The sequence below is a fragment of the Hippocampus comes genome, unplaced genomic scaffold, assembly GCF_001891065.2.
Source record: "Hippocampus comes isolate QL1 unplaced genomic scaffold, H_comes_QL1_v1.1 scaffold22, whole genome shotgun sequence".
NCBI classification, from domain to species: domain Eukaryota; kingdom Metazoa; phylum Chordata; class Actinopteri; order Syngnathiformes; family Syngnathidae; genus Hippocampus; species Hippocampus comes.
Genome location: NW_017806175.1, coordinates 3,198,014 through 3,210,087, shown reverse-complemented (window position 1 = coordinate 3,210,087; position 12,074 = coordinate 3,198,014).

Sequence of the window (12,074 nt, the reverse complement as noted above, 5' to 3'; positions counted from 1 at the left end):
GTATGATGGACCGAAAATGGTGTTTAATTTCAATATTGCTGTTTGGAACACAACTTTGCATATTTAAATTGGATTTAGGCAATCTGTCTAATGATTACACACAAGCTCAGCTGCCTAAAGACACAGATGGCATCTGCTCGAAAGTGGATGTGGGAGAATTAGAAGGACATCATGCATCCCGATGGTTGTAAACATGCCAATTGTCGAGTGGGAAAAGCAGGAAATGGGGAGAGGAAAAAAAAAAGTGAAGCACATCTGCCAAACGGCTGCAGAAATTAACACAGAATTGTGTGTCTCTCTCTTTCTCTCTCGGCTCCGTGTTGAAATTTTCCGCTCCAGTTTGAGCGAGGTTCTTTAATTAAATCATTAAAAAGCAGCGCATTTGCACAATATGCACCGCTGCATTCATTACAAAGCGCGATCGCTTGTAATTTATTCACTCACCATGAGGGAGGGATGTGATTGTCTGGGAGCTCACTTTCTTCTCGCCTTGTAAACGGTGGCGAGGGATGCCACCGTGGCGTTAAACCACCGACACTCATGGAATTCTTTTTCTGGAAGGGTACTTTTTTGGTTCCACCATGACTGAACTCAAGGTCCTTCAAAGGCATGCATGTGTAAGACTGGAGTGGAGGAACTTGACATAAGACCTCTAAAAGTATTTGGGATACATTTCAGTTTTCTTTTCCTCTTTTACAATTTTACTTACCGTTACATTCTGTCAATTTATGACTTTACATGTTTATATATTCAATAAACAATAACCCCCCCAAAAAGTTTTAAAATGTATTAATTGAAAGAACAGAAGCAGAGGTTGGAGTAAGTCACATACTGAATGTGCATGTCAATTGTTAGTCTCAAATCTTTACCTTAAGTTTCAAGCAAGTGCAATGTCAAAACGTCATATATCCAGCAAGTCGAGTTGCGTCCCGACTGGCGTTTGCTCAACGAACATTTTTTTTTGTCATCGACAGTCGAGTCAGAGTCGATGATGTCACAGATTTAGTTTTTTTGGGGTGTGGGTGTTTGAGCTGCAGGTCATGTTCTTCTGGATATGATGGAGAAAAATCCAGTTACAATAATCTGTATGGTCAAACAAAAGTACGTCATTAATAACCGTATTAAATTAGCCATCGTTACAGTATCCATGTGCAGCTGCAGCAGGCAGATGTTGAGTATATTAGTGACTAACTGGTGAACATTTAGCAGCTAAAGAGGCAGATGTTTCCCTCCAGAGTTTGTTGTGATCAAGACAGGAGTAAAACACTATGGATTGGATTTTTCACTTCAAGGGCTCTATTTTCGAAGAAAGTGCATGTGCACTCAGGCGTTAAAAAATGATGCATCTTAATTGTTTGTGTGTTCAAATCACCCAACTTAGCCGTGGTACAACAATGGAGTAGGCGATGGTGGGCGGGTCAGAGTTGGAAATGTCAGCGGTACACCCAATATAAGCAAAAAAATAAACATTCAACCATAAAATTGCATCCATATTATAAGCCCTATAAGTCTAGTTGTTTTGGCGTCATATTTCAAAGAAATTCGTTATCAAACACAAACATCTTGGGCAAAGATTTGTATCACAAAATTTCCGGATGGAAGCATTGAGTTGGAGTGACGCAACGCAAACAGAGACAAGACAACTTTCAGAATCACCTCCGCTTTGAACGAATTGAATGACATCGAGGGTTGCACGATCATTTCCACCCTATGTAATCTGACATGCTTTGACTCTGCTGCAATTAAAAAGAGAACAGCGTTTTTTTTTTTCTTCTCTCAATGGCTTTTTTGTTGGCTTGCCCCTCGCGTTGACAGACAGTGTGCCCGGGGGCTGATCGGGTCAAGTCGCGCTAACAGCTGTGCGGTGGTACTTGTGTGTCAGGTTGGTTGTTTTCTATACAAGCATTCTTGATGTACTGCACACTGGTGTGTTGAGCTCCCGTCAAAGGGGCCGCCTCTTTAATCTGTGTCGACAGCTTTGTAATTGGACCGCTTCTTGAAGGGTGGGAGCTGCACCTGATCGCACAGCCATCAGGAGAAGTCGGGCTGGGCGGAGGATGCTTCTGGAGAAGCAGCTTTAGCCCTTTAAGTACAGTTCTTCACCTGTAAAAACCTAACCTGTGGAAAGACGGGACGGCATCACATCAAACGCTGGCAGAAATGCCACCTTCCCTGCATTCTGTGTAAAAACGCATGCAGCAGCCATACGTCTGGATATACCGGTGTCAGACGGAGCTTCACTTGATGCCGCTGCCCTGGTTTCTCAACACCTGTGCCGAGCTTACAAGGCCAACTGCTTTTCACGTTCACCGCCATCTTATTTACGTACTCTCTGGCCCCCAGAGATTTAAGACTGGGTCATCTTGCTGGCGGGTTATTTCGCTGCTCGACAGAGCATTATAGTCCGCCAACAGCAGCAGATGGTTGAATGCTATGTCCAGTAAATTAACGCTTTCGTGCACTCTGTAACCTGATCACATGATAAGCTGTCCACTGTCGTAACCGCAGGGTTAATTGGCTGCTGGCGAGACGAGATGCCAAAAACGTGAAATAGTGAAGTCTATTGCATCAACTAATCGACTAGTCGACTACCTGACACACGTGGAAAGAAAAGGGAAAATGCAAGCTTTTACAGTTGGTGTGAAAGGGGCTGTTCTTCCTACGCTTCATTTTTTAAAGGTAACAAACGATAACAGGGCTCCAGCCTGCCCCTAAACGGTGGCATTTTGCTCCCAAAATTTGAGAAAATGCAAGTTCACCCTTTCATACACCCAGTAACCTGATAAAATGATATGCTGTCCACTGTAGTTATGTGCTGTCCCAGAAAGGGTACATTTTTCACCCTTTGTGTTGAAAGCAATTTTCACTGTCTGACAGGTATTTAATATATCACACCAGACACCATCGCTGACGTCATCCAATTAACACGATCGCAAGGGCATGTAAAAGGACACATTATTCTGTCTTTGCTGGGTCCTGCGTAAAAGGCAACAGTGGATAAAGTTCAGCTCTTCTGTCAAAATCTCGATGCCGTACAGGCTGATGGGGTTGACCCAATGCCCGTACCCCTCCCCCAGAATCAGGGAATATATTGACTGGCTGTCTGAATGACAGCCGTAACAGCTTTCTGGATTTTCCATTTCAATCATATTTCGCTTTCATTTCGTCCTCATTGTGCAGCCCACCATCGTTATGTGGTCTTCTGATGCAGCCCCCCGCAACCCCTCCCCATTTCCCCCTACCACCTTTGAGAACACTGCACAGGAGATGAACTCCAGCAGCAGACAGGTGCCGCGCCACTCGGAATGACAATTTGCCTTTTGGAAATCAGCCTGGGGCTTCATTGTGTTCTCTGGGATTGAGTTAGCCCAACAGACACTGGACAAACCCCCACGTGCACCCTTAGCCTGCCTCCTGTCAACCTTTTCATGTTAAAGCTAGCGCTTCAAAAAGGAAGCAGGTTCAAGAGTCCCGAGACCACAAATGATTTCATATGAGCGCCGCATGATGATCAGCCAAATGATAGACAGATACATACCAAAACCATACGACATTTTGCCATCTTGCACCAAACGATACCAGTGAATGTGCTTATACTGGTATGATATATAGTCATTGTAACATAATTGCCATGATTTTTTAAAATGGTGACAGTAACGACGAAATGGATGGCTGATTTCCATTGAAAATATATTGCTCAAATTTGTTTCGTCATCGTAACCAAACCTTTTTCACTAATTCCCCCAAATGGGGTGTGTGTGTGTGTGTGTGTGGGGGGGGGTATTTAAATTAAAAGAAGCCTTTAATTTATTCTTACTATCATCTTACGGACCTAACTGAGTCCTCTCATGGTTGGCAAAGAAATCCAACACAAGGAGACAGATGAGATAAGAAGACAAGACAAAGCCCAGGGAAGGCTGACAGGCCCCTAAAAAAAGAAAAGAAAAAAAGGAGTAGGTCACAAGCGATTTGGTTTGGGGAAGAAGAGCGAAAGGTGAAAGGCAAAGAGATGGACAAAGTTGGCAGAGACAAATCCGCAATTCATGCGGGACCACCGCTGTTCTTTGTAGTCGAGTACAGTGGGGGATATGCATGCGCATGTACGCGTCTGCCGCCTTGTTAACTCCAGACAACCTCCCGGCACTTTGTGTCAAATCAACATTGTTTTAATCGCACACGCACTCGAGGCCCCTCTTCACAGTGTGTTTCACCCCATTGAGCAGATTTTTTGGGGGGCGGGTCGGATAACGGCCTGGCGTGAGGTGTTTGCCCTGCCGTGTGAAAATGAGCCAAAGAATATGTTGTTTATGCGCCAATGCTTTTTATCCTTCCTGCCTCATTTCAGTACACGGATGCTACATTTGTAGCTTTCAGGAGCAGGGAATATAGCACGTTCGGCAATTGAAAAATCCCTTCTGTGAGTCGAAAGGGAAACCTGGTTTCTAGCTCGCTTTCATGAGGAGATTTTAAGTAGAGACAAAAATCTCTCCAAGGTTGGAAGTTATTCACTTGAAAAGAAGTCTATCACTATGAATAGACTGTGGGGCTGTCAGGTGCCTTTTTTTTTTCCTGGGAGCCAATTAATCAGCGAAAGGTGGCACAGGGTGGGGATAAAGGCTCATTAGAGCGGTCCCACTCGCTGTCATTACCATACATTTACACAACCTGGCAGCCGCCGCACTGTAAAGTTTGCCAGAAGTCCATTAGTCTTACAGCACAGCGAGAATAACCCTCTTTTCTGGCAGGAAAATGTGTCCATAGGCATCCCCCCTTGTCTCATTTATTACTTTGAAGAGGTAGTGAGGGAGCTCGTTGCTAACGCTCGGAATTAAATGCTAAGATTTGACATGAGACAGCAGCAATGTGGAGTTTTTTTTTTTTTTTACGATATGTTCCAAGTACATTAACAGGAAATGTAATGTAAATTGTCAATCAATCACCCAAGCAATCAATCAAGCAACCAATCAATCAAATGAAATCATGTATTGAACCAGGTGAGTAACACCGAGATTAAATCCTCGTTTCAAATGACGGCAATTCCAGGTCCTTTTGTAGCTCGTTCCAGGCTGAAGCAACAGCAAAGCTAAATTCCCTTTTCTCGACAGTCATTCAATTCGAAGTGCACGGTTGATTCTTCTGGATGCACAACAAATATGCTTAAGTAAGAGGCTACCAGCCTAATCGTAACTTTGTGCAAGAGAGAGAGAGCCGTCACGTGAATCTCCGTGTGGGAAGTGATGGGCAATTTGCAGTTGCACAAAGAGTGCAATGATGCACTCAGTTGCCGCATCTGCCTCACAAAGCATGAGGCAGGATTTGACAGAACGTTGAAGTCTCCAGGATATTGATCAGGTAGCCTTGAGGTCTAGCAATGACTCGACAACTGGTCAATTATCAAACTAGTCAACTGAAAATCTGATTTTGGAATTGGAATTTTATCTTAACTGTCTGGTGTACTTCAATTTCCCATCAGGGAAGGTGTCAGTGTGAGTGTGAATACTGTACTTGTCTGTCTGTCTCTATGTGCCCTGTGATTGGCTGGCGACCAGTCCAGGGTGCAGCCGCCTTTTTGCCCAAAGTCAGCTGGGATCGGCTTCACCTCCCTGTAACCCTGAACAGAATAAGCCGTATAGATCATGGGTGAATCGATGTTTGGCAGAGAAATGGAGAAATCACTTTCACTTCATCTCTCTCCTCAGTTGGGCATTGCATCATTATTTTTTTTTTCCCCTCTCTTCTTAGTTTCAGTCTGCGTTCCTATTCGGCACCTGTTAAATGGTCCGTGGCTGGCAGAAATAGCAGTTTGTTTTCATTTTACCTGTTTGGGAACTTATTTGAAGAGAACATGAGAAAATCATATTCCGCCAGTAGATATGGCCACCGTTGCGACATTGATGTATTACTTGGGCGGCGAACACTCCCGTGCAACTTCGGCGGTAATTGAGTTTGGAGGAAAGCACCTGCACACTGGAAGAAACGTTTGGAGAGGGCAACAGAGCCACGTGTATTAAAAAAAACAAAACTATGGCTTATTCAATGTAATGCTGTTTGAGGTAACGGTGTTTGACTTGAGGAGCGAGGCAAGAGGTTCCTCTGAGTATTAGACATTTGGTGAAATCAAGCAGGGTGCTTTTAGATCAGCTTTAAACTTTACAGTCTTGTCCACAAGTGCCAGAAAAACAGTTGAATGTCCTCTGAGTATTCAGTATAAAGTTTAGAAAGTAGAAGGACGGCCTCTTTTGTTGTCAAATCCTCTTGTAACTTCAAAAGACGGGTTATTTAATGAAAGTTGCACACACAGTCCCTTTAAGGATATAAAACATCTACTCTCACAAAGGCAATTGCAGAACGTGTGTGCTAAAGTAAAACCTCTCCTACCTCATGAGCACTTTGAAACAGTAATTCATGCCTTCGTCACATCCCGGTTGGATTACTGTAATGCACTTTACTTTGGAGTCAGCCAATCCTCCATTAAGCATCTCCAGTTGGTCCAAAATGCTGCTGATCGCCTCTTGACTGGCAGGCACATAACTCCTACTCTGGAATCCCTTCACTGGCTCCCTAGACATTTTAGTGTTCTTTTGAAGATCTTATTATTTGTTTTCAAATCTTTAAATGGCTTCTCTCCACCTTACCGCTGTGAGCTCCTCCGCCCCTACACATCTGCCCGGTGCCTCAGGTCTGCGCACCAGACATTATTAGAGGTACCAAGAACGAAGCGGAAGCTCAGAGGGGATCGAGCCTTTTCTGTCGCTGGTCCCTCTCTTTGAAATGACCTCCCACTGGAGGCCCGGCAAGCACCCTCGCTGCTCATCTTTAAAGCTCGTCTCAAAACTAACTTCTATTTGACTTTTGACAAAGCATGAGACTTGATTTTTAGTTTTAATAATTTTGTGCTTTGTATTGTCTTTGTTCTTAATTTATTATTTTATTGTTTGTTGCTGTATATATGATATTTGCTCCATGTACAGCACTTTGTATACAGCGGTGGTTGTTTTAAAGGGCTCTATAAATACAGTTGAGATTTTCGGGCATGTCAGTGAGGATGATTCTTCAATCTCGGGGTCACAGTGTACATGACAACCCTTGCATCCGTCGCTGAAGTTTGAATATAAACAAACAACTTCGCTTCCCACAGGTAACATGCATGGAGGATGTTTGTGATTGATGAAGTCAATATGTGGCATCAAGACGTCTTCATCTCTGTGAATGGACATGACCCCGGTGGGAATTGCGATTTGGGTGGCTTTCAAATGTACTTGCGCCGAGTCGGAGGTTGGAATTTTCCAGCATCCACAATTGCCTGGAACCGAGCATCATTGGAAGGATTATGAATAATTCCCTTCATTACGCAAAGCAGAAAATTAGTAGCTTCCCATCATGCTTTGTTACATTTACTTTGACTAGTTTATTGATGATATTGGAAGAAGCTGCGGAACTGGAGAAAAAAAAATCCCCAAAGAAAGTACAAAGCTCCTTGAGACTCTTCTCTCCCCTGCGAGTCCTGACATTTATTCTCCAATGACATCATTAGAGTGGGAAAAGCTGGAGGCGACCATATGGACAACACGGCTGTTCGGCTCGCTCCATCATTTAAATAAACCACTAGATGTGTTGACAAAGATGAGTGTATGTACTAGACACAATTCTAAAGCCATGAAACATGACCAACGCACACTTGAAAATACATTGACTTTTGAATAACTGTGTCTAGAAGACACGTCAAGGCCCAAAGAACGATGGATGCTTCCATCATAACACATAATACATTATTTTTTTGAAGACATTTAGACATCCGAGAACCCATTCGCTCCAGTTGCCCAAAAGCAGCTCATTTGAACATCTGAATTCATCACAGCAGAGGCATGAGGGAGATTTATCTCTCTCTCCATGAAAACACAGTAAATGTGTCATAGCACGTGCCCACAGGCAAGATACGGTTTTTCAAGGACGTTTAATGGTTCATTATTTCATGGACTTCCGAAGTTACTGAAACAGTTGGAAACTTAGAGCCCTATTTTTGGAAACAGGCGGGCGCATTTTCATTTTCGTGCTGTGGACAGTCTAGTTTACTGTGCTTGGGACTGCGTGGTGCACTGCTGGATGATAACTTTGCATCACCTTCAAGTGGAGATCTTCTTGCAGTTCTTTCTAGTGTAAATGCACTTTGTGATCCTTCCCACAGTGGCGCACATCGGCGCAAACACCTTCTTTGATTTGTGCTAGACTAGCAAAATACCAAAAGAAAGAAAACTCCATCCATGCGCACCGTTAGATTGCGATTTATGCCAGACCTGTACGAAAACAGGGCGCTTAGCGTCCATTCCAGCTCAAATGCGTCTTGCAAAGTCTCAAATAAATGAAGGCAAAGAAAACAAATTGGCTTCTGTGGAATTTCAAGCCTCCTTCATACAGAGTCGTTTTTGGTGTCTCCTGAAAAAGTGATGATTTTGAAGCTTCAAGGATTCCGTCACTCGTGAGACGAGAGCGATAAGATATTGGTGAGGCCTGCTACTGGAGTGATGAATGACAAGGTGAAGGTGAGACTGCATGAAAGATGCGCTGGGAGCCCCTTCTTGTTTGCTTACACTGATGGACCGGTTGACAGGTGAGGTCAGACGGGTGTCTCCGCGGACTATGATGTTTGCAGATGATGTTGTAATCTGCCGTGAGAGTTGGGAGTTGGTGGAAGAGGACATAGACAGGTGGAGGGAAGTCGTCGCAGGACAGAATTCACGTGTGCGTGAATGAACGGGAGACTGGTGAAATGGTGAAATGACAAGAAGCAAAAGAACAGATGGTGCTGGAGTTGAAGTACTGGGGATCAATTGTTCAGAACAATGAGGTGTGGAAGAGAGTTGAGCAAGAGAGTACGGGCAGGATGAAGCTTGTGGAGGCGATAAGGGTGATCTGTGACAGAAGAGCACCAGCTAATGTGAAAGGAAAAGGTTCTGGAGACCTAAATGGATCTCACCGGAAGAGCAGGACAAAGTGGTCGGGGGGAAAGAAGTTTGCGCTTCCTTGCTTAAGCTGCTGCCTGGCGATTCTAAAATGAATAACCCCCCCCCCAAAAAAATTCTCAAATAGGCAACATTTTGATTCATATGGCACCAGCTAATGTGAAAGGAAAAGGTTCTGGAGACCTAAATGGATCTCACCGGAAGAGCAGGACAAAGTGGTCGGGGGGAAAGAAGTTTGCGCTTCCTTGCTTAAGCTGCTGCCTGGCGACTCTAAAATGAATAACCCCACCCCAAAAAATTCTCAAATAGGCAACGTTTTGATTCATATGGCATGTGATGGTGGTAGTTTAATTGGCATTAGGATTATGAGGAGGGGTTCTTGGAAACAGGTCTGCCATGTGAAGGGTCCCCGAACCCAAAAAGTTTAGACCAATGTGCCATACTGAAAATACGAGAGAGCCAGTGATGCACACTGGGTCAATACCAATTCGAACGTCAATCCCAACTCTTGTGGCTTCCCAACACTGGCATCCGTTTATGTAAACTGTTTGTCTGTGTGATAAAGTCCAAGCTAGAAATGATGTGCCACATTCTTTTTGTGGGCTATTCGCTTTTCCTTGTGGCTGACTGAGCGAGGTGTCAGACAGATCACAATGGGGGGGCGGGGGGAAGTGTGTGCAGTGTGTCTGTGTGTGTGTGTGTGTGTGTGTGTGTGTGTGTGTGTGTGTATGTGTGTGAGATCCAGCTCAGCTGCCATCACCGACAGAGTCAGAACTAGAATGGAGTGAGCTCATTTTCAGTAGAGAAGGAGGAGGAAGATGTTGGAATGGGATGCTGGAATGGGATTGGATGTAACAGACGACTTCTGTTCTGTTTCATCGGCGTCATCCATCAAAGTCCATTTCTGCCTCCCGCAGTGCATTAAGTGCATTAACGCCTGCTGTGGACATCCATAATGCCTCCTTCTGTCATCACTTTGCTGCCCTGGTCCCGGCACTTGCGCCATTATTTTACTGCAAGACACACAGAACGCTGTTTCTCAATAAATGAAGAGTGGGTGTGGATAGAGGCAGTCGTGCTTGTTGGTAGTATGTTGACAGCATCACTAATCCCTTTTACCTACACGGCTCAACATACTGTCGCTCCCTCGAATTATCGCTTTGACATTGGAAAAAGTGGAGCACAAACAGTCAAGTGATGCTGGTTGACTTCCACTTTGCTCAGAGCTCAAAGCATTTTTGTTCTATTTTCTGTAGGAAAGTACTGTAAGTGATTTGTGCCGGGCTCAAACTATCACAAAACATAAAAACTTCATTACCAGCTAAGATTGACAGACGCACCCCTTAACGTTAGTATTATCCTCCAGTGTCCGATTTGCTGCAGCAGCCCCATTTCTTGTTGGCCTCAGTTCCCCCCCCCCCCCAATCACAATTGGCTTCCCTATGTGGTTGAGAGCTAATACTGAAGACCCTCATTTTCCTCCATTGTTGTGTTTTGCTAGCGTGATGCGTCCAAGTGATTTTTCTAAGTTACTCGGGTATTAGTATGTACGAAATGTAAAATTAACCAAGTGGAGCAGTATAAAATGACTGATGAATGTGCAAAAGACATACAGTATATCTAAAGTAAAAGTGAGCTTTTTTTATATACTCCACATTGTGTTTTGCTTGTATGGTTACATTTGGCCAATCTTTGCCAGAATTAGAATTCGTTTTTTTTTTTTTAACTACATATCACATTAACTCTAAAAGCATGTATAAGTCACATTACTGCTGGCCATCTTCCAAACCATAACATCTCATTCCCTAATTTCCCCATCATCTGCCGTCCCCCCCGTCATTTTCATGCACTTCCTTAATGAGATGCTTGCTCAACACCGCGCAGTTAATCCATCAATGGCTAATTAGTTATCATCGTTTCCCTCGGAAGTGGGCGGAGGAGCATGGCACAGGATGATAAGCCAATATTTGCTCAAAATACATGTTCTTACGAAATTATGATGACAAATTAGCATAAAGTAAGGAACCAGAAATGTGATATTATGGCACTATCTGGACAGTGATGACGGTATTATGGGGATACACGAATTAACTGGTGGAGTTGAGACTTAGTGCCCAAAAAGCTGTGACGTAAAGTAAATTAGACTTTAGAACAGATGAAACCAGGTCTAAGTTGTGGTGCAGGGGTTGTAATGCAATTTTCGTGTCACAGGCAGCCAGAGCCCCGCTGATATGAGAGGTGGATGCCTTCGTATTTCATTCATAAATATGACATCGGCGTGCAGCGAACCCTCGGAATTATTGTTAATCAATTCATTGAATGCATTTTTATCATGATCAGGGGTTGATGATAAAAGCATTTCCTCTTCTTGCAAGGTGACTTACTGCTATTAAGCCTAATTAACATTTCAGTGCGTTAACGAGAGCGGAGGAACACTTTGGCCACAGAGATTTTAACATGTTATCTGATTCAGGGGAAAACACGGCTGAATGTGTTTGAAGTTATCGGTGCAGCGGGTGTGATTTTATTTCATCACACTGCTTGGTCGGTATCCAAGGCAGACGGGAAAGGGAGGGAGCGTTTGGGCTGCCAGGAAAAAACACATGCCAGTGATGGTCCAAAACATTGCGGTGGAATGTTGCAGAGGAACTGGCAAAAAAATGACGATATTTTACTCATCATGAGCTGTTTCTGCTAAATCTGTTCAAACAAAGATTGTAACGTATTTGATGGATAGTCTTAAGTTTGAAGTGACGACGTGCATGGCCCAGAGATGCCGCCAAAGACCTGTCTATGTTGTAAAGTAGCACGGTAATTAGGTGACAAGGAAATGTTTTGAAATGTTGCATCTCAACTGAGAGACAAGCTTTGTACCACCCCGAAGGAGCTAAATTTAGTCGTGAGTGACTCAAGCAAGTTCGGACTGGTCGTTGATTTGGAAATGATTCTAAAAGGTGGACAGGTCAAGTCAGTCCATTTCGTCAGCTGTATTGTAGCTTTGATTCGAAGCAGGTTATGTTCGCCAAATCTCATCGGAATAAAATTGGATGCTCCAGCTCCCCTTTTGTCCTTTTTGTTTGGGAGACAAGCCACAATGCATTATGCCTATTATTT